Here is a 20,134-nt window from a genome sequence, read left to right as displayed (position 1 = left end):
CACTTCTTGTCTCTGTATTTTAAGCAAGTTTATGTTCTTTGCCCAATTACTCCTATGTTTATTAGCATTGATTTGTTATGAAATGACTCAAGGAATGCGACTAGAAATGATAGTTCTCTGGAACATTTTACCACGTGTCCCTAAGATGGCTTATTTTATTTATGACCCTCCATCATTTCTAGAGCGTACTAAAGCTGCCAGATTGGGATCGCTTTCGATAGTCCAAATGACAGGGTTTAATCAGGTCATACAATATTCATAAATCAAAAACTATTAGAATTAATATGTTTGACACTAGATACGGAAGAGTGGATGAGGCAAAGGCCCCTGCTCTCAGCAGCATACAGAGGAGCAGCGGAGACAGACCTAGTTCAGCAGCTTTGGACTGAAAAGCCTTCGGTAGATGACCAAACCATTGTAGCTCATCAACGTATCAAAGCAGAAGATTTACCTTTTCAATTTGTGTGAGTGTATTAGCGTTTTAAATAACAGTAATTTTCATGCACTAAAAATACTGCTGTCCTTTGAAGTCGGAGAAGCCGTTTTCCATCTCTAGCTCCTGTTGCCTATGTCAGCACTAACCAGGGGACCAAATAGCAGCCCCTCTGGCCTATGTGTCCATTGTCTTTTGTGGTTCGACTGAACATTTTCTAGGGGACGTAATTTTTAGATTGGCCTGATGTACAAATATGCATCCCTTAAAAGTGGCTGTTATTTCGTGCTTGAGTGGAAATGAAAAATGAGTCATCAAAAGGAGTGGGAAAAAAGGAATATTTGGTAAACTGATTTCAGTTACATAGAGGCCTGGAAATAAATAGAAAACTCCATCGTTACTTAAGCCCTCTAAAAGTTAGAGGGCGCTGTGTCCCCTTTTCCTCATGCTACTTTCAAGTAAATAATATAATGGCCATTTGGGAAAAAGCCAATGGTTTTTAACTTTTTTGGTTTATAGATTCTTTTGAGAAACTATGAAAAACTAAGCACATGTGCACACACATACAGAATTTGCACTTAATTTCAAAGGTTCGTGGATCCTGAAGCATATTAGTAGACCTGCTTGGGGCATATAAATAGTGTGTTGTATAATTTAAATTTCACCTACAAAATTTATAAATTATTTAGATTATCTATAAATTATATATGTCATCTAGCTGAGGTGAATACATATATTTTATATGAAAAGCCCCAATTTAGAGGATGTCTTAATGGAGTTCAGCTTGGAATATACCTTTGGACTATTTCTGAGAGAAAGTATTTTCAAGTAAAGGCTATTCCTCTTGAACTGTCAGTCATATGTCACTTCTAGAAGGGAAGGTAAGAAAATAAAAACATTTTTCTTAATGTAATACAGCAAGTGACAAAGTGAGCTGATGTGCTTATGAAGCCAGGTAGGAGATGTGGTTTGTAAAGGAAGATTAAAATGTCATTTTATCTGAAGGTTCACTAGTCATTTCCCCAGGGCCATCTTTGCCTGTATATGGAAATGGGTTCTTTTGGTCCAAATATCATGCATTTTAAAAAAGCTGATCAGAAAAATAATATGTTCTTTTTAAGTACTGTTAGTCTATAGATGGCAATGGTTTAATTATAGAGTTTAAAATGAAAACTTAGGGTACAATTTTAATTATAGTAATAATAGCTACAGCAGTGTCATTTGCTAACTTCACTGTGGCTGTAATTAGAATAGCGAAACATTTTCAAGAATTATTTTGGCAACAGTTGAGTTCATTGCTCTCTCTCTTTCTGTTTGCTGTTTTTTAAAAAAAATGTTCATGAAAGAGAAAGTTTTAATTTTTTTAAAAGGTTTTCTTGCTGCTCCTGATAAAGCCACAGCCCTCACTGCATTACTAGTTGCCAAGAGTGATGATGTGAATCAAGAATCATGGGTTTAGGTGAGGTAAGCTCTTGTATCAGATGGGCCTCTTAGGCTGTTCTTTTCATATAAATTCTCAACTACAGAAAACAAAATTAAAAACTACTGAAGGGACAGTGAGATATTATCATTAGATAGCAAGTTTAATAACATTCAGGCCTTTTGAAAAGTGTTTATTTATTCATTTATTTAAAAAAAAAAAAAAGCCTTTCTGGCTTCTCCATTTAGTAAAGTATGGAGATTCGCTATGGAAAACATTCTCATTCTTTTCTGACTTGGTGAGAATTGGGACAGTTGTCCTTTTTAAGAACCAAGAACCCAGGAGTAGAATGCTCATGATATTCTGCTTTTTCCTCAGTCACGCCATATGAGTTGATTTACATGACATACTTGGGAAAGTTACCTTTTTTGCATTAAATCAAATGTTCAAATTACAAACTGTTGAGTTTTGAGAGTTCTTTATATATACTGGATACTAGTTCTTTATCAGATATGTGGTTTACAAGTGGTGTGTTCTAGTCTGTAATTTGTCTTTTCATTCTCTTAGCTGGTCTTATGCAGATCAAAAACTTTAAATTTTGATGAAGTTTAGTTTATCAGTCTGTTCATTTTCTGGATAGTGCTTTTGGTGTTGAGTCTAAGAGCTCTTTGCCTAGTCCTAGAGCTCAGGATTTTATCATTATTTCTGGACTCTCTATTCTGTTTCATTGGTCTGTGTGTCTATCCCTCTGTCAATACCGTACAGTATTGATCACTGTTGCTTATGTAAGGTCTTAAATTCGGGTAGACTGATACCGCTCCCTTTACTCTTTTTCACAATTGTTTTAGCTACTCTGGTTCCTTTGTATTTTCAAATAAATTTTAGAATAATCATGTATATATCTACAAATGTTGCTGGGATTTTGATAGTAATTATATTACACTTGTATATTAATTTGGGAAGAATTTACATTTTTACTGTGTGGAGTCTTCCAATCCATGAATTTGATATGTTGATATATTTATTTAGACCTTCTATGTTTTCTTTCATCAGCATTGTGTTGTTTCCGATATATGAGTTCCATACATGTTTTGTTGGATTTATAATGACATATTTCATTTTTTGGACAATTATAAATGGTATTGAATTTTTGCTTTTCGGTTTCCATGTGTTTGTTGTATGTATGTGCTTGTGTGCATATGCTTACACACAAACACACACACAAGTTTGGTATGTTTATCTTGTATCCTGAAAAACCCATGGTGATGACATGTATAAGTGAAGGTGCTCAAAGCTGTGTGATTTGACTCAAAGCTTTGCCTTTTCCCCTTTTTATGGATTGATTGGTTGATTGCATGATTCATTTATTATTTGATTCAGCAAACATTCACTGTGAAACCATCATGTACACAGCTCTTTGTTAGGAATGTCTGGTCCTCTAAAGGTCAACAGATTAGATCTTTGATCTTACACAGTAGGAGGAAAGAGCACAATGCAGAGAACCACTTGTAATACTAATCATGATAAAATAAGCATCATTCTAGAAATAAAACCTATGTGTGGTGGGAATGCAAAGAAACGAAGTTATGATTATGTGTATTGAGAACATCTTCATGAAGTGAAGAAAGTAGAATATGTATTGGAGTAAGGTTGATTTTTACATATCAGTGGCAGATATCAGTGGCAGGAGGGACTGAGGGAGCCATGTGAGAACGTCCTAGACCTATCAGAAGACTTGGTGTGTTCCTGGTCCATGAAGCCAGGCTGTGTTGAACTTTGTTGTGATATAGGGGATTGGAAAGGTGAGGCAGGCTTTGGTCATGGGGTACCTGGAATGTTCTGATATGAAATTTGGACTTAATTCTGTAGGAAATAGGGAGTTATTTAAAGTTTCTAAGCAGGAGCATACCACAATTCTGATGATTTAATAAGATAGTTCTGGTAATAGTGTAGTGGTAGATTAGAAAGTCAAGGCACCAGAGAGATGGAGCCCAACTCTCAAGCCATTGCAATAGTTAAGGTAGGAGAAATGGAAATGCAAAACTGATCTCTTTAAAAAGGTCAGAGCCACCTGAAATGTAGCAAGTGATACATAACTATTGCTTTTAATGCAACTAGCCTTTTCTTCTTGTGATTAGGAAGAGATTAAAATTATCTGTTATACTAGGAGAGTAAAAATTAGATTTTGAAAACAAAAATGTGCTCTTTTCACTTAAGGTTTATAGCTTCTTTTAAAATAATAAATATAGGTTGTACATGTTTTTTGAGTGACGTGGTTTTGAATTTTCAAAGGGCAGGCACTCTATAAGAATCAATGCATTTTAGCATCCGTTGATCTTCCTGTGGGGTACAGTCTTTCTGAGTTATCTGTTTTGCGATTTCAAATTTTCAGGCTTTCAGGGGTATAAAATTGGTGCAGTACTTGTGAATTGGAGCTCAGTTTGAGAAAATTCTCTGTTCTTACCACTGAAGACATGGAGGTCTGAGAATGGTATATGGAAGGGCAGAGAAGCCTAAGGATTTGGGGCTACCTTTTGTGTGTATGTATGTACACACACACACACACACACACACACACACACTTAAAATATTTATTTATTTATTTGGGGGGGGCAAAGGGAGAGGGAGAGAGAATCCTCAAGCAGACTCCGTGCTGAGCCGGGAGCCCCAGGTGAGGCTTGATCCTAGGACCCTGAGATCAGGACCTGAGCCGAAATCAAGAGTTGGACGCTAACTCACGGAGGCAGCCAGATGCCCCTCAAGTATCTCTCCCTTTAATCTGGAGTAGTCATAGGTACAGTGGTATATTCGGCTTATCAGAACTTTTAGCTTTGAATATACATGAGCCAGGTCAGGGAAGGGAGCCCAGAGAAGTATTTTCTGCTCAGGGTTCATGATTATTTATATGTCAAGATTTACAGCGTTCACCTCACCAGCTAACAGGTGGTGTGAAATTGTTCTCTCCGTTTTCAGTCCTAAGAAAGAGAGAAAGAAATGTGTTCAGAACTTCCTCAATCCTGATGGAGAAATTACTCATCTTATGTGAACAGATGAGTCCTCTCCTGGCAGCCTCTTCGCGTAACCTCTAGTGAGTCCCTTGACACATGTCTCTTTCCTCTGTGCACGGCGCTTTATTCAGGTTTGATTAAATGGCAGAATAATAGCTGCAGACTGTCATTGTTCCCTTTGGTCTACTTTGAATAGTGAACATGCAGCAGAAGAGGCTGGGGGTTGAAAGGAGAAAGCACCGAATGTCAAAAGGTTAGTCCCTCAAAGCCAGTTGGACCAAATGAGAAAATATAAAATGTCAGTTTGGGAAGCTGAGATCAACCATGCTCTGCTGTGTTCATTTCCATTTTTACTGCATTTGATGAATAAATTTCCTTTTGTTTCAGGTGCAGGTCTTTCTTTGTTATAAAGGTGTTAAGTCAACAATTACCTGTTAAACCTTTCATGACCCCCACATTGAGGTATTTAGAAATACAGATATATTAAGATACTATTTTTCGGGATGCCTGGGTGGCTGTCGGTTGGGCATCTGACTCTTGATTTTGGCTCAGGTCATGATCTCAGGTTCTGAGATTGAGCTCTGAGTCGGACTCCATGCTCTGTGGAAAGTCTGCTGGAAGATTCTCTCCCTTTCCCTCTGCCCCTCCCCTGCTCATGCACCTGCATGTTCTCTCTCTCTTCCTCTTTCGAATATATATGTGTGTGTGTGTGTGTGTGTGTGTGTATACATATATATATATATATATAAAGTGACTGACTATATATATATACATATATATATATATATACATATATATATATATATATACATATATGTATATATATATATATACATATATGTATATATATATATATATATATATGTATATATATATATATATAGTATTTTTCATCTTATTTTGCTGGGGGTCTCAGTGAGAAAACATGGGGTAGACATTGAGGCTCACTAATCCACCATCCCCTTTCATATCCTGAGGGGAGGACAGTATATGAGCTCTACTAAGGTCCATGGCATTGACTGGAGGATTGGCTTTCAGGTCAGACTACCTGGGCTTGAGTTGAATACCAGCTCCACTGCTCATCGGCTGTACCATATTGAGCAACTTTCTTTATTTCTCTAAATTCCGATTCGCTCATCTTTAAAATGGCAATTCATAATATTTACCTCCCAGGCTTCTTAAATAAGGATTCAGTAAGATTCCTCTCTGTAGAGCACTTAATATGGGTGACCCAGAGAAAGCATTCAGTAAATGGTAGGTGCTATTTTTCATACACAAACACGTATTGGACTTCTACTATGTTCCAGGCACTGTTCTCGGTACTAGGATATCAGGCGAACAAACTAGGCAAAGGCTCCTCCCCTCGTGGAGCTTATATTGTAGTAAGAGGAAGCAGCAATAACCATAATAAATAGAAATTCATCAGAGCTGTGGGACAACATTTGGCATCATTATAGGGATCAGGAGTGTAGGATTCCGGAATAGACTGCAGTTTTAAATAGGGAGTCACTTTAGGTCTCACTGAGATGATGACATTTGAACAAAGAGTTGAAGGTATATGATTATTATATTAGTAATTCTACCAAATAGGGTTTTGCTTGTGTCTACATTTCTGGCCTTGCCATGTATGTACAACTTGGTAATAATAACAAGTCACTCCTTAGTGCTAATACTAATAAAATGTAACCCTGATAATAGAAATTACCATATACTATCTCTACCACCCATGTTAGCTGCCTCTTCTCTCCGCTCATGTCTCTCCTGTGTCTCTGCCCCTCTGCAGTGAGGTTGCAGATTAGACGAGTTTAGAAATTAGTTCTTTAAAAACAAAATAAAGCAGAAAATAGAGCATTCTCCAACAGTGTGAGGATTTCCCAGCTGTCTTTTGTCGAATACTTTCCGATAGAGAATCATCGCCCTGCGACACAGTGTTTCTGGACATATTCCGGCCCCTCTGAGCTACGGTTGCTGTTGACAGGAAAGCTCATGGCTTTTCTGTGATGACAGACGGTCCGCTGATGATGCTCATTGGCTCCAAGCTGCACCTGGTGGATTCCGATCCTGCTATTGCACTAATCTGTGAGCGTAACTGGGAGGTGTTCTTTTTTCTTTTCCTTTTCTTTTCTTTTTTAAAAAAATTATTTATTTGGGAGAGTGAGCGCACGCGCGCGAGAGAGCACAGGAGCAGGGGCAGAGGACGAGGAAGAGGGAGAAGCTGACTCCCTGCTGAGCAGAGAGCCCTACGTGGGGCTCGATTCTAGGACCCTGAGATCATGACCCCAGCCAAAGGCAGACGCTTAACTGACTGAGCCGCCCAGGCGCCCCCAGGTGGCATTTTCTTTTTCAGCACTTGCATCAACTTTTGATACTTTTGCCCTTTGCCTTTCTCCCTGGGGATATCAGAATCCACTGTAGCTTCTGTCCGATGCAGCCAACGAAGTAGTTACCCATCCTATGAGATACAGCTTCCCCTCTTTATAACACATTTTGGAACGTCCCCCTTTATTTCTGAAATGAAATTTATAGATTACATAAACACCTATACACGTAATTTTAAAATTAAAATCATGCTGTAATTGTAATATAAATAAAAAAGAAGGATAACTGTGAATTCACTTGGCTGTGTTAATACTTGCTCAGGACTGTCTTAGGAAATGCAATGAAGTAATTGGATGTTTGAACCTACTTGTAATAAGGAAGTTTGGTTTAAAGAAAAGTATAAGAAGTTTCAACTGATTATTGGCAAAAGTTCGTTATATTTGAACCTATGAGATGAGGTCTGAATAAGCCTCCACAAACACACAGAATCACCGTACATGTAACATCTATATCTGTTATGTCAGCTCCATTTATATTATATAAACGTAACATCTGTAGGTTGGTGCAGGTGTGTTGTGTTAGTAACTTAAACACCGTGAGTTGGTGACACGTTTTTCCAAAATGGTGAACAAGTCTTGGTATCGTTCCAAACAAAACAAAGTATAATCCTTCCTTGATTTACATTCAAGGAAGTTGCAATCTTTGCAAATTCAGTATATCTGAAGATGTGCAAGAAATACTTTGTGTCTCACTAAAGAGGATTTGGGCTCTGCGTTTAGGTCATTATACACAGGGATTTCTCACCTACAAGATGAGTTGGTGGGACATTTGAAAGACTTGCAGGATGCAGAAAATTCTTTGTTCCCCAAGACTGTTCTCTCCAGCATGCTTGGCTCCAGTCTCACAAATGCCATTGAGGTCATGAAACACACCCCAAATCACCCGCTCGGGGCTTTCTCCCGCTGAGAACTGCTGGTGTACAGCTGGCCCACAGGACTCGTGGTCTCCCCTGGCTGTAGCACTCTGCCGCTTCCTGACTCGGCTTGGCGGCACGCGGCATCACTGACAGGTGCCCCTCGGTGTTCTGGAACTGTTTTGCTTGAAGCACTTTCCAGACGGCAGGCCGCTAGCTTCTGGGGATCCTGTGGTCTGTTCAGGTGGCTTCTAATTCTCCGAATGCCCCAGCACCCTCTTCAGATACCACAAGCGGATTCCCCAAAGGTTCTTGTACATAAAGGGAGTAGAATGGGTAGGCAGACGATGCTCCTGTTCACCACCTTTCTTTTCTTTCTTTCTTTTTCTTTTACTTTTTTTAAGTTTTATTTTTTTAAGTAATCTCTGCACCCACCATGGGGCTTGAACCCACGAGCCCGAGATCAAGAGTTGCACGCTCCACCGACTGAGCCAGCCGGGTACCCCCTCATCACCTTTCTGATTACAGAATTACTTCTTGGTGTTTTCTTTTTCTCTGGTCATCGAAGTTTCAGGCCACATACTGATATTTGCTGTTATTTGGCGTCCCCGTCACCACCGCAGATCAAGAGCATTGTCACTTTTGCTGTTCTCTTTCTTCTCTCCCATCGTTTTGCCGAGGTATCCTTTATGATATGTCACCGCTCCCTCAGAATATTTATTTCCTTCTCATTGCTCAGTCAGTCATGGTTCCCAGCTGTATTTTCGGCGTTGTTGTACGCCCAATGATTGCTTCCTTATTGTTGACTGCTGGTTTTTTAAAAGGTTCATTTTGGTTTTGTTTACTCTTTTTTTGGACTGTCTGTACCAGAAGCAGGAGATACCTGAATGAGTGGTTCTAGAAAGCACTGACTTCTTTGTCATGCAGACCCATTGTGTGCAACGTGGTCACCACCTTTACCACAGAGGCACGCGGGACCTTGTCTTTAATTTGATACGAAGGGTCAGTACATAGTCTTGAGAGTTAAAGTTGTATTCTAATGACTTAATTTGTGTTCATTTCGTAGGGTTTTGTTTTGTTTTGTCTGAGAGGACTTGGCTGAGGATTCTACCTCAGTATATGGGGCACGAAGGGAGATTATTCAGGCTTTAAATGCTGGTATCAGCACACTTGCCAGCTAGAGTAAAGTCCCATAATTGTTGACCTATCAGAAATCCATTAAGGGAAATATGATCAGATCATGTTTGAAGTGGAAGATCGCGCTCCGTTGCAGCGTCCTGGGTGGCCTGGGGCGAGGCTGTCCAGGTCTCTGTCTGGGACCATAAGACATCGTCTAGCTGGAGACATCATGTCCTGTTGTTGTCTTTGTAAAATTACGTTATTTGTGTCACTTTCCAGCACTTATGTCATCTCCCTTACATTACAGTTAGTCTTTTACTCACGCATCTCCTCCATTAGACTGAAAGCCCTAAGGATGGTCTTACGCACTTTCATGTGCTTACATCGCCTGGCACGGCGTGTGACACTTCATAGATGCTCAATGCATGTTAGCAAATTGCCTCTGCTCAGACCTCATCTTACTTGTGCACAGCGTTTTCAATATTAGCAGTTTCTTCCATTACTTTCAGATGATTGTAGACACTGATTCAGTTGATACAGCCTTTAAAAAAAAAAAAGCCATACAATCATAGTCTTTTTTGCAGAAAGAACTTTTTTAAAAGTCACTTTGGCCATGGGGCGCCTGGGTGGCTCATTCGGTTGAGTCCGACTCTTGGTTTGGCTCAGGTCATGATCTCAGGGTCATGAGATAGAGCCCTGCATCAGACTACGAGCTCAGTGCAGAGTGGGCTTGAGATTCTCCCCCTTTGCCCTCCCCCTCACCCCCTCCCCTGGCATGCACTCTTTCTCTCTCTCTCTCTTGAATAAATAAATAAATTTTTTTTTTTTAAAAGTCACCTTGGCCAATTTCTTGTTGAACAGATGAGAAAACCGAAACCTGGGGAGGTTAATGACTTGTCCTACATCAGGAGCCAGTTTGTAACAGAACTAAGCCAACACATAGGTTAATGTACCTTAGAAAGAGATTATTTTTCACTTACCAAAACTGAGTACTGCTTTTCTAATGATAGTAGTAGAGGAATTTATCCCTTATTCAACAAATATTTATTGACATCTGTACGCAGAAGGTGTGGTATTAAGCCTTAGCAGTGAGGTATAGACAAAGGCAAAAATTTTATTCTGAAAAGGATCTTAAAGGAAGAGATTGAAAAAGAAAGAAAAGGTAACATATTTATAGATGAGCAGAGTGACAGAGCATAGTGAGAGGGATGATGATGGTGACCTGATCAGTGTGGGGCACCGACAGGAAGGAAAGCTGTTGGCACCACTAGATAGAGAAACAATCCCAGCCCTTGGTGCTGGGGGTGTATGACTTTGATAGTTCCTATAGAAAACCATACATTTCTTAGAAGAATAAAAAACACACAGGAAAGATTTGACAGAATGGATTTTTAAAGATTTTTTTTTTCGAGGAAGGACACCTGGGTGACTCATTTGGTTAAGCCTCTGACTCTTGGTTTCAGCCCAGGTCATGATTTCAGGGTCGTTGGATCAAGCCCCACCTAGGGCTCTGCACTGCTTCTCCCTCTCCCTATCCCCCCACCCTGCTCATGCTCTCTTTCTTTCTCTAAAATAAATAAATAAAATCTTTTTTTTTTTTTAAGTTTTTTCCCACATAATCTTTACACCTAACATGGGACTCGAACTCATGACTCCAAGATCAAGACTCAAATGCCACTAACTGAGCTAGCCAGGCACCCCAAGACAGCATGCATTTTTGTGTGATGGTTTTATGAGGTCTTTTGGACTTAATATACTACCTATGTAAAGCAATAAAAGTATGCAATACAATGTTAATAGCTTCAGTTTTATTAGGGACAAAAATAGAAAGATGCAGACCAAGGACTGCCACTGTTAGGAAATGCATCGTTTCCAACACAGAATGACTGAGGCTGTTGCATGGAGTGGCTCGTCTTCTCTTCGGCCTTCCAGGGCTGGCACCGTGAAGTTCTCTTTAATCCGGGATGGCTTTGAACATGCTCAGCTCCACTTATCATCTGATAGTTGTTCTAGCTCTTCAAAATTTTGGATTTCTGTGGTTTTGAACTCCATAGTTGACTAAAGCTATTCAGTTTTTGGTGAGAGAACAGGGTAGGAAAGGAAGAGAATTCACAATAAAGGACAGTCTCTGATCTCCCCTTTAATTTTTCTCTTTAACTGCACTTCACTGAATATTATAGATCTCATGTTGCCTGAAAATCAGAATAAAAGCCAAAAAACTCAAAGTACGTTTTCTCATGACAGAAACTTCCTGTGAATTAATTCCATGATCTGTAGATTTAAATTATGCCCCCTCTGGGAACCACAGGATTTGCCTGAAGTTAATAACTGCTGTACTACCTTGTGTGTTTTAGGACAGATCTGAAAATAGCCCTGGATAGCAGGGGCACATTTGATTGCTTTCCTTGTTTCGGTCATCAGCTGGGTTGGGCCCAGTCACCACGCATGCTGCCATCTTGCATTTGGTTACTGAGCTATAGCTATGTCGTAAACTTGGGCTTGTCACGATGACCACCTAGAGTTCAATGAAAAGATTCGGCTAAGAGTTAAATAATACATGTCCCTTAGTCAAGTGTGTGATTGTTTTCTTTCATGAGTTGGTACATTCTTGAAAATTACTTGGCAACTGGGGGTATTTCATTAACATGTAATAGGATTAATATTTTGGGTAATATTTTTTAAATACATGGCAGATGTTTGGAGCTTTAGCCATTTGTCATTTAACATCAAGGAGTTGTTTTCAAAATTCTTAATACCATCATGTGTGAATACACTTTTGTAAGAGTGTGTAGATGTGTCTGGTTACGACTGGTATGTATTCTTGATACTGTGTCTACTTGACTCAGGAAAACGTTGGGAATTCCCATTTTTATTCTTTTTTCCTAGCGGATCAGTCTTTCCTTCTCAGACATTCTATAAAGTATGTTTATTTTTGAAATTTGAAAAAACGAAAAGGGATTTTCCCTTGAAAAGGTAAATATTTTTTGAGTATCGCTGTAGCTCACTGGAGGTGGTATAGGTTACTAGAGAAGAGGATACAGGTATGTGTGAGCTGGAGTTTTATTCTGAGCATGGAAATTTTTTTTAAAGATTTTATTTATTTGAGAGAGAGAGAGAGAACGAGCGACTGGGGTGGGGGTGGGGCAGAGGGAAAGAGAAAAGTGAACTCCAAGCTGTGCTGAGAGACTGAGGCCAGGCTCCATCCCACGACCCCGGGATCATGACCTGAGCCAAAATCAAGAGTCTTCAGCTCGGTGGACTGAGCCACCCAGGCGCTCCGAGCATGGGATATTTGAATTAGCTCTTGATATTTTGTTTGATTAGATATCCTTTAGTAAAACTCTTTTGTTGTGTTGTGATACTGCTGTCATCAGTGATATCCCCAGACACTGTCATTAACATTATGTTTTTTATCCTAGAATGAGATCACTGATTACTCATTTTAGGGCTAGTTTCCAGAATAGTACATTCTATCTGCTTTTTGTAGTTACCGCCCTATAGGGCAAATCTTTATTCTTCATTATAAGAGTCTGGCATTAGCTATTAATTTTAGGACAGGAAAGAAAAATAATCAACATTGTTACTTGTCTGGGAACAAACTGAAAATTAAATATCGAGGCCAAAAGATAGATCTAGATGAAAAGTATCTCAAATTGACCTCTATTTATTTTAACAGGCATATTTTGAGGAATTTTGTGCTCTTTCATTTTTAAGAGATTACAATTAAAATGAAGAGTACTTAGAAAAGCCGTGTCCTTGGCACAATGGGTGGGGTTTCAAAATTCACCCTAATGCTGAAAAGTCAAGTAAAACAAACTTGAGAGAGGAAAGGCAGTCAGCCATGTTCTGACTCAATTTGGAACGTAAAGAACAGCTTCCAAGTGGTTCTTTGTTGCTACACATTTACTAGGTGGGTTTTTAAAAATACTTATAGTACAAGAAATATCATGTATTAGGATTATGCCGTAGTAAAAGATGACTTTTGTCTTTAGTATTACAAAATGCTTAAAGACTAGTACATAAAACGGGCTAAAGATAACAGATACAGCATGATTCTGTGCCTTAAAAGGTGTAGTGGCCTTCTCAAAGCAAGAACTACATCTTACTTATTTTGTACCCCCACCGTAGTAATGTGCAATGAACGTGAGATCAAAGAAAGCCCTTCTTCATGTAGTCATCTTTTTTTGTCAACACTGAGTAAATATTTATTGAGCAGGTGTTATGAGTCAGGCTCAGTGTTCAAGGTTGGGATACCAGCTCTTACAATACATCGTCCCTCCCATGGATCTTACAATCTAGCAGAAGATGCAAGTGTGTAAATAGCTACCCCACTACATTATTCAGTGTGCGTACAGAGCGTTCTGGAGGTACATACAAGGGAGAGGTTGGGTTAAGCGTAATGATTTCACAGAACAAATCACATTCAAGCTTGGCTGGCCTGCAACCCGTCATTTATTTACAAATCAAAATATTGGCCATCCTGTCAAGGCCATGAGCCAGGCTCTGTACCAAATACCAAGGAAATAGAGATGAACATGGCGTACTTCCTGCTCTCAAAGCACAGCGCTTGTGGCTTCAGACACACACACAGATGATTAAAATCCAACAAGTAGAATGGGATGCTGGTGGAGGGAAAGAAGAGAGGCAGCTGGGAGACCCTCACTTGGGGTGGGAGAGGGAAGGCCAGCAAAGAACGCACAGGAATGACTGTTGAGTTTAGGATGGGAGGCTGGGAATTTCGTAAGCCAGTGGTGGGTGGGTTGAGGTCTGGTTTCAAGCAGAGGAACCTGATCTGGGAACATTTAGGGCAAGATAGGGAAGAGCGTTCTTAGGAAAGGTGGTATCGTGTGACAGGAGGTGAAGCTGGAAAGGCAGCAGGGTTTGGGACATCGGATGACTGATGCGAGTTGTTCAAGACTAGTGCACAAGTTCAAACTAATATTTGGCTGCAAGGAAGAGAGACCCAACTACAGTGGTGTATGATCCAGGAAGTTAAACACTCATATGAAGAAGTCTGGAGATGAGGATTCTGGGGCTGGGATAGCAGCTTTAAAAAGTCCTCAGAGGTTAGGAGAGCCCTAATCTTGTCTTTGGCTCAGGTCATGATCTCAGGGTTGTGAGATCGAGCCCCGAGTCAGGCTCTGTGTTCAGCGTGGTGCCTCTCTCTCTCTCTCTCTCTCTCTCTCTCTCTCTCTCTCCCTAAAATAAATAAATAAAATCTTTTGGCTGTGCTGCAGCTGGCTTTCACCATTAAGGTCCCACGTGGTTGAAAGCGGCTACGGAGCATCAACCATCATTCCTCCATCAAGGAAGAAGGAAGAAAGGTGGAAAAGCCAAAGAGGGTCCGTGCCTTATACCTTTATATAAAGCTCCTTTTCAGTTTCATGCAACACTGATATTTAACACATACACTGTTTCTAAAAAGGCAAAGATCTCTTCCTAACAAAGAAGGGAGAATGGGTATCGGAGTGTAGAGGGTTCATTAGGGCAGTAATAAAGCCAAAATGCAATGAACAGAAATAGGTACTCCTCAGTTTGGGTTTTTTTTTTTTTTGTTTTGTTTTTTTAATGTTTCCCATTACTGCCATTCCTGACTAGGCATAGTGATAGTTCTAGCCTGGTTCATTTGATCATCCAGTGAAGGTGGGCCATATTGTACATGGACCAGCATGGATCACTCTGCCGTGGGTTTAATGCAGGTGTCCATTGTACATCTGTGAGTCTTCGGGGGATTTGAGATGAAGGATGGAATTGAGTTATATCTTCTGAAATTATATGCTTTATTGGACCCTCTATACTTGGAACAATCTCATAGGCTGCTTTAAAAAAATTATTTTAAAGTTTATTTCTTTAACTATTCTCTACACCCAACATGGGGCTCGAACTCATGACCCTGAGATCAAGAGTCGCATGTTCCTCCAACTGAGCCAGCTAGGCGTCCCTCTTAGGCTGCTTTTAAAACAATATTTGCGCTTTCAGTGGCCTTGAGGGTAGCATTTACAATGTCTTCTGCTTCTTCTATTTTAAAATTTTTCTCTAACATTTGAGTTTTGGAAAAATAAACTAGAAGGCAGAGTTGTGTTCAGCTTCTTTTTGTTCCTTAAGTGTATTCTCTATTGTATTTTGAAAATAATTCTTTGTATACTCTGGTTTCCCTGTATATGTACAAATCTTTTGCCTTTTACTAAAGAAAAGAATTATTTGTAAAAGTTTTATGGTACTTTGGGTTTATACTCTTGGTTACTGATAATATACAGGCATTATTAGAACCACTTATTTTTCTTGAAGTCCCTTTGCTTTAAAAGTTCATTATCAGCATTGTGTAGCTATTGTTATTCGCCTCATAGGAATATATGTCCTTTGTGCTACATTGCAGTGATAGTGAGGTGGATATGTCATCAGTAATCATGACATTGTAACTATTACTTTATATATTCTAACAGAAAGAGATCCCATCATGGCAAGAATATGTACATTTGACCAGTGATGAGAAATAATATTATTCCATTGTGTTTTGGGGAATAAAGGAACCCAATTTTAAAGTAGTAATTTTTTTTTAAGCCGTAAATGTGAGATTACCTGCTGCATGCATGACACAGTGGATTCCTAAGTTGCCTCCTACTAGGCAGAGTAAGGGGGGGGGGGGGGCTTCTATTGTCATCACTGGGTTTGCAAAACCTGACACATGGATCAGATTTCAGGATGTACACGAAATGATTTCTGTTGCAAAATGAAAAACTTCTTTAAAAAAAAAAACAAACAAGATAATCAAGTCTCCATGCCAGTCTGGATTTTGCATTCTGTTAGCCTGGCTTTGAGATATTTTTGACATCTGGGGGACCCGCTTCCTGTGTCTTGTTTAGACAGAAGGGGGCAGCAGAGAAACCATTTGAAAAAAGTCAATGTGCAGGGCTGCTTAGTCCTAATGGAAGTGATGAGTAATATAAATACACTCAAAGAAACTGAAAGCTGAAATTAGTATTTATTTATTTAAACCTAAAAATTATTAGAAAAAATTAAAATTACATGATTTGGATTTCTACTTGTCACTTTTGGCTTAGTTATACAAGATGTTGCAAAATGGATATAGTATTTTGTGGGTTTTGTTCTTCTGAGGTCTGACAAGCAAATGTAGAGTGGATTATTTAATGGAGTTCAGCTTTCGATGTGGCTTGTTTTCCAGAAGATATCCTGTGTGTTTATAGAAAAGCAGATGTGGCAGTGGGTTTTTGTGGTTTCTTGTAATACGTTTATCCATCAGAGTTAGAGTTTCTAAGGAAAAACATTTCATATCTTCTTAAAACAAAGGGAACTTAATGCCTTTGACTAAATTTTAGTTTTGGAGTTAATGGTCTAGCTTATTTGTTGTTTTATTTTTACAATATTGCCTTTGTACATACTTTCCCCCTGTTTGTTGAAAGGAATGTAATTTAAGCAAGCCGATTGGTTTCATGCTCTTGACCTTTGAAAATGTGTTACCTAATTAATTGAAGCAATACTGTTTTTCTGTAAAGGACGACTTAAATCATGTGGATAGGCCTGGCTAACTGATCTTATTTACTATGTATGAAAGCTATTCTGTTTCTCATTAATATTCAGTATTTCTTCTCTATGATGCTGGACAGTAGATTAGCATAATTAAGGACTTCTCTCTGAAAACCAATCTGGTAAATTTCGATATATTCTGTGTTTAGGATAAAGATCAATGTTAAGTGCTTAACATGCAACTAATGTTTCTTTTCCCCTCTTTTGCAAGTGAAAAGAGGAATCTTAAAGTCATAATGTGTCTTTCTCTGCAAAGGAACCAATAACGATAAAGCTGCAGTTCTATTCTAAATCCATCGCGTGTGTTGCTTTACATTGTGGTAAATTTAACGTATTGATTTCTCTGTTATGGCCCTATTTAATAAGATAAGCTGGGAAATAAATGGTCTCCATGTGATTTACAAAGTGAGAAGTTAAATGTTAGTTGTTCTCTGATGGTAAGGGTGGGTAGCATGGCCTAGTGCTTAGCAGAATATGCATGCTTGCACGTGTGCGTGTGTGTGCCCATTTCAAGGTGCTCTACACACAGGATTGTGGTTCATTCGTACTCAGGGCACTCAGTGGCTCATCTGGTCCATGTCCTCTTGACCTTGGTCCTTCCCAGTCTCTCCCTGTGTGGGAGGTGTTAGTTGATGCGTGCTAATTGCACAGAAATAATGGGCTCCATCTCATCAGGAAAGGGTTACCTCTGAGGTCATCTGTGACCCTAGAGCACATCTCTGTCCACACTGTGCGACAGCTGTCCAGTGAAAGTGTGCTGAAGTGTATTGCTCCTTCCCCGCAGGTGTATTCACCCTTTGAAGTGGGGCCACAGCTCACTGATGCTCTTTCCCTTTTTAAAGGTTCATTTATTTATTTGAGAGAGAGACACAGAGGGAGAGAGAGAGTGAGAGGAGGGGGAAGGGCAGAGGGAGAGGGAGAGAAAGAGAATCCTCTAGCAGACTCCCTGCTGAGTGCACGTCCGACGTGGGCCTCGATCCCAGGACCCTGAGATCACGACCTGAACCGAAATCAAGAGTTGACTGCTCAACCGACTGAGCCACCCACGTGCCCCACTCTTTCCCTTTTTATTTTATTATTATTATTTTTTTTAAAGATTTATCTATTTATTTGAAAGAGAGAGAATAAGCAGGAGAGGCAGAGGGAGAGGGAGAGAGACTCTTAAGTAGACTCCGTGTCCAGCTCCGAACCTGACACGGGCTTGATCTCACGACCCAAGATCATGACCAGAGCTGAAACCAGAAGTCTGATGCTTAACCAACCACACCACCCAAGTGCCCCTCTTTCCCTTTTTAAAACATTATTTTTGTGTGCATTTTATTTTGGGTATTTTCCATTGCTGTGTCTTCCAGTTCTCTTTTTTTCTGTACCATCCTACCTCTCATGAATACCATGCAGTACCTTTTTCATTTTAGATATTGTGGTTTTCATCTTTAGAAGTTTGGGTCTTTTTTGTATCTTACATGTATCCACTTAATTTTGGGGACATATGGAATGCAATTATAATAACTCTCTATGTCCTTGTCTTTTCATTCTAATATCTCTGTCGGTTCTGGGGCTGTTTATAATATAGTATATTTTCCTGCTCTATTTCTGCCTAATAATGTTTGACAGAATGCTAGACATTATTATTTTACCTTCGTGGATGCTGGATATTTATCTCTTCCATAAAATTATTAGTGAGCTTTTTTTCCTGGGACATAGTTAAGTTACCTGGGAACGGTGTGATTTGAGGGGAGTCTTGCTTTTAAGATTTGTTAGGTGGGACTAGAGCAGTGTTCAGTCTAGGGTAAGCTACCGAGGCAAGACTCTTGAGTATTCTTCCCCACCACCCCCCAAAGATTTACTTATTTTAGAGGAAGGGATAGATAGAGCGTGAGCATGGGGACGAGGGGGCAAAAGGAGCGAGAGTCTTAAGCAGACTCCATGCTGAGCTCAGAGCCCAATGCAGGGCTCGATCTCAGGACTCTGAGATCACGACCTGAGCTGAAACCAAGAGTTGGTCGCCTAACCGACTATGCCACCCAGGTGCTCCTCTAAGTCTTCTGTTCAGTGCCCTGTGAATGTGAAGTTTTTCTACTCTTGCTGATGGGAACAAGCCGTATTCTTGGGCTTGTCTGAGTACCTGGTACTGTTACCTCTGATCATTTCAGTTGGTTCTATCCCCAGGCTAGATTACTGTCCTGTGCACGTGCCGATCACCACTCAGTTAAATACTTAAGAGGGACCATTGGCAGATTTTTGCAGTTCTGTCTCAGTGCAGTTCTTTCCTCCTTGTTGTTCTGACCTGTGAACTCTGACCTTCTCGGTCTCCTTGTACTCTCAGCAACATCTCCTTAACTTGGGGAATCCACCAGGCTTCCTTCCTGTGCCTCGGTCTGGAAACTCTCTAAGGTCAGTAAGCTGGGGGAGTCTTTTGTTCATTTCTCTCAGCGATCATTGGTTTTTGTTTCCTGATGTTAAGTATCACAAAAACTATTTCTTTGTATATTTTGTCACGTTTTTGGTTGTTTCGATGGAATGGTAAATTCAGTTCCTGTTACTCCACCTGGCTGGTAGCTCAAGGGTCTCTGTCTGAATTCTTCAAGCTGTGCCCTCTCAGAGCCCATCTGACCTTGGTGCTTTTCCTTCCTGTTGACGTTGGAGTTCTGTTAGCAGTGGTGTCAGTTCAAGTCGTAGGCCCTGCCAGGAGGAACTGCATAGCATCCCCCAGAAGTACCATCACCATGCTGCCACGTGGCTTCTCGTCCTTTTGGATTCCTAAACTGGTTTCCAGGGAGTGTTAAAAGGATGATTGGATCTCTGCCTCTCTCGTGGGCAGTCTGAAGGGGACCAGAGTAACATGGCCATTTCTAAGCAGACATATTTCTTATTCCCCATACCTTCTTCTGAAAAGGTAACAGATGACATGATGTGTTGGCATCACGGCCTGACAGGTGCTGAAGACGCAGGATGAACGAGGTGATACCCCAGCCCACAGGAAGCTTGTGGTCTTACGGAGAAACAATATGTAGATGGAAAACTATAATATAACCTGATAGGCTATGGCTTTCCAATTGAAAGACTTCCAGGAGCCAGAGACATTCTCTGTCATTCTTTGTGCTATTTTAAGTAAAAGCATAACAGTACCATCCTGGTGCTTTTTTTGGGCTTTGGATTTCTTGGTGAACAGAAAGTTCTCTTATTGTATCAGCTCTCAGTAAACCATCAAAGAGCAAAGCAGTGTTTTTAAATAACCTTTCTTCTTACTGAGACTGACTTTGTCTCCAAGTGACACTTTTTATTAATTTATCTTGTTTGTAGCCACCTAAATAGAATTTGCTGTTTGTTCATATAATTTTTCTGACTGGTGATGGGTTTTATTCTGTTTAACAGGT

The 20,134-nt window shown here is 39.9% G+C and overlaps 1 protein-coding gene across 5 annotated transcripts in view; it reads left to right on the top strand.

Annotated features, from left to right (window-relative positions):
• Positions 1-20,134, top strand: part of SMYD3 (SET and MYND domain containing 3) — a 684,303-nt gene that overhangs the window by 359,264 nt on the left and 304,905 nt on the right. The gene's annotated exons all lie outside the window — the stretch shown is intronic.

The sequence above is a fragment of the Ursus arctos genome, unplaced genomic scaffold, assembly GCF_023065955.2.
Source record: "Ursus arctos isolate Adak ecotype North America unplaced genomic scaffold, UrsArc2.0 scaffold_2, whole genome shotgun sequence".
Lineage (NCBI taxonomy): Eukaryota > Metazoa > Chordata > Mammalia > Carnivora > Ursidae > Ursus > Ursus arctos.
Note: the sequence above shows the minus strand (reverse complement) of the source record. Positions and strands in the feature narration are given on the sequence as shown.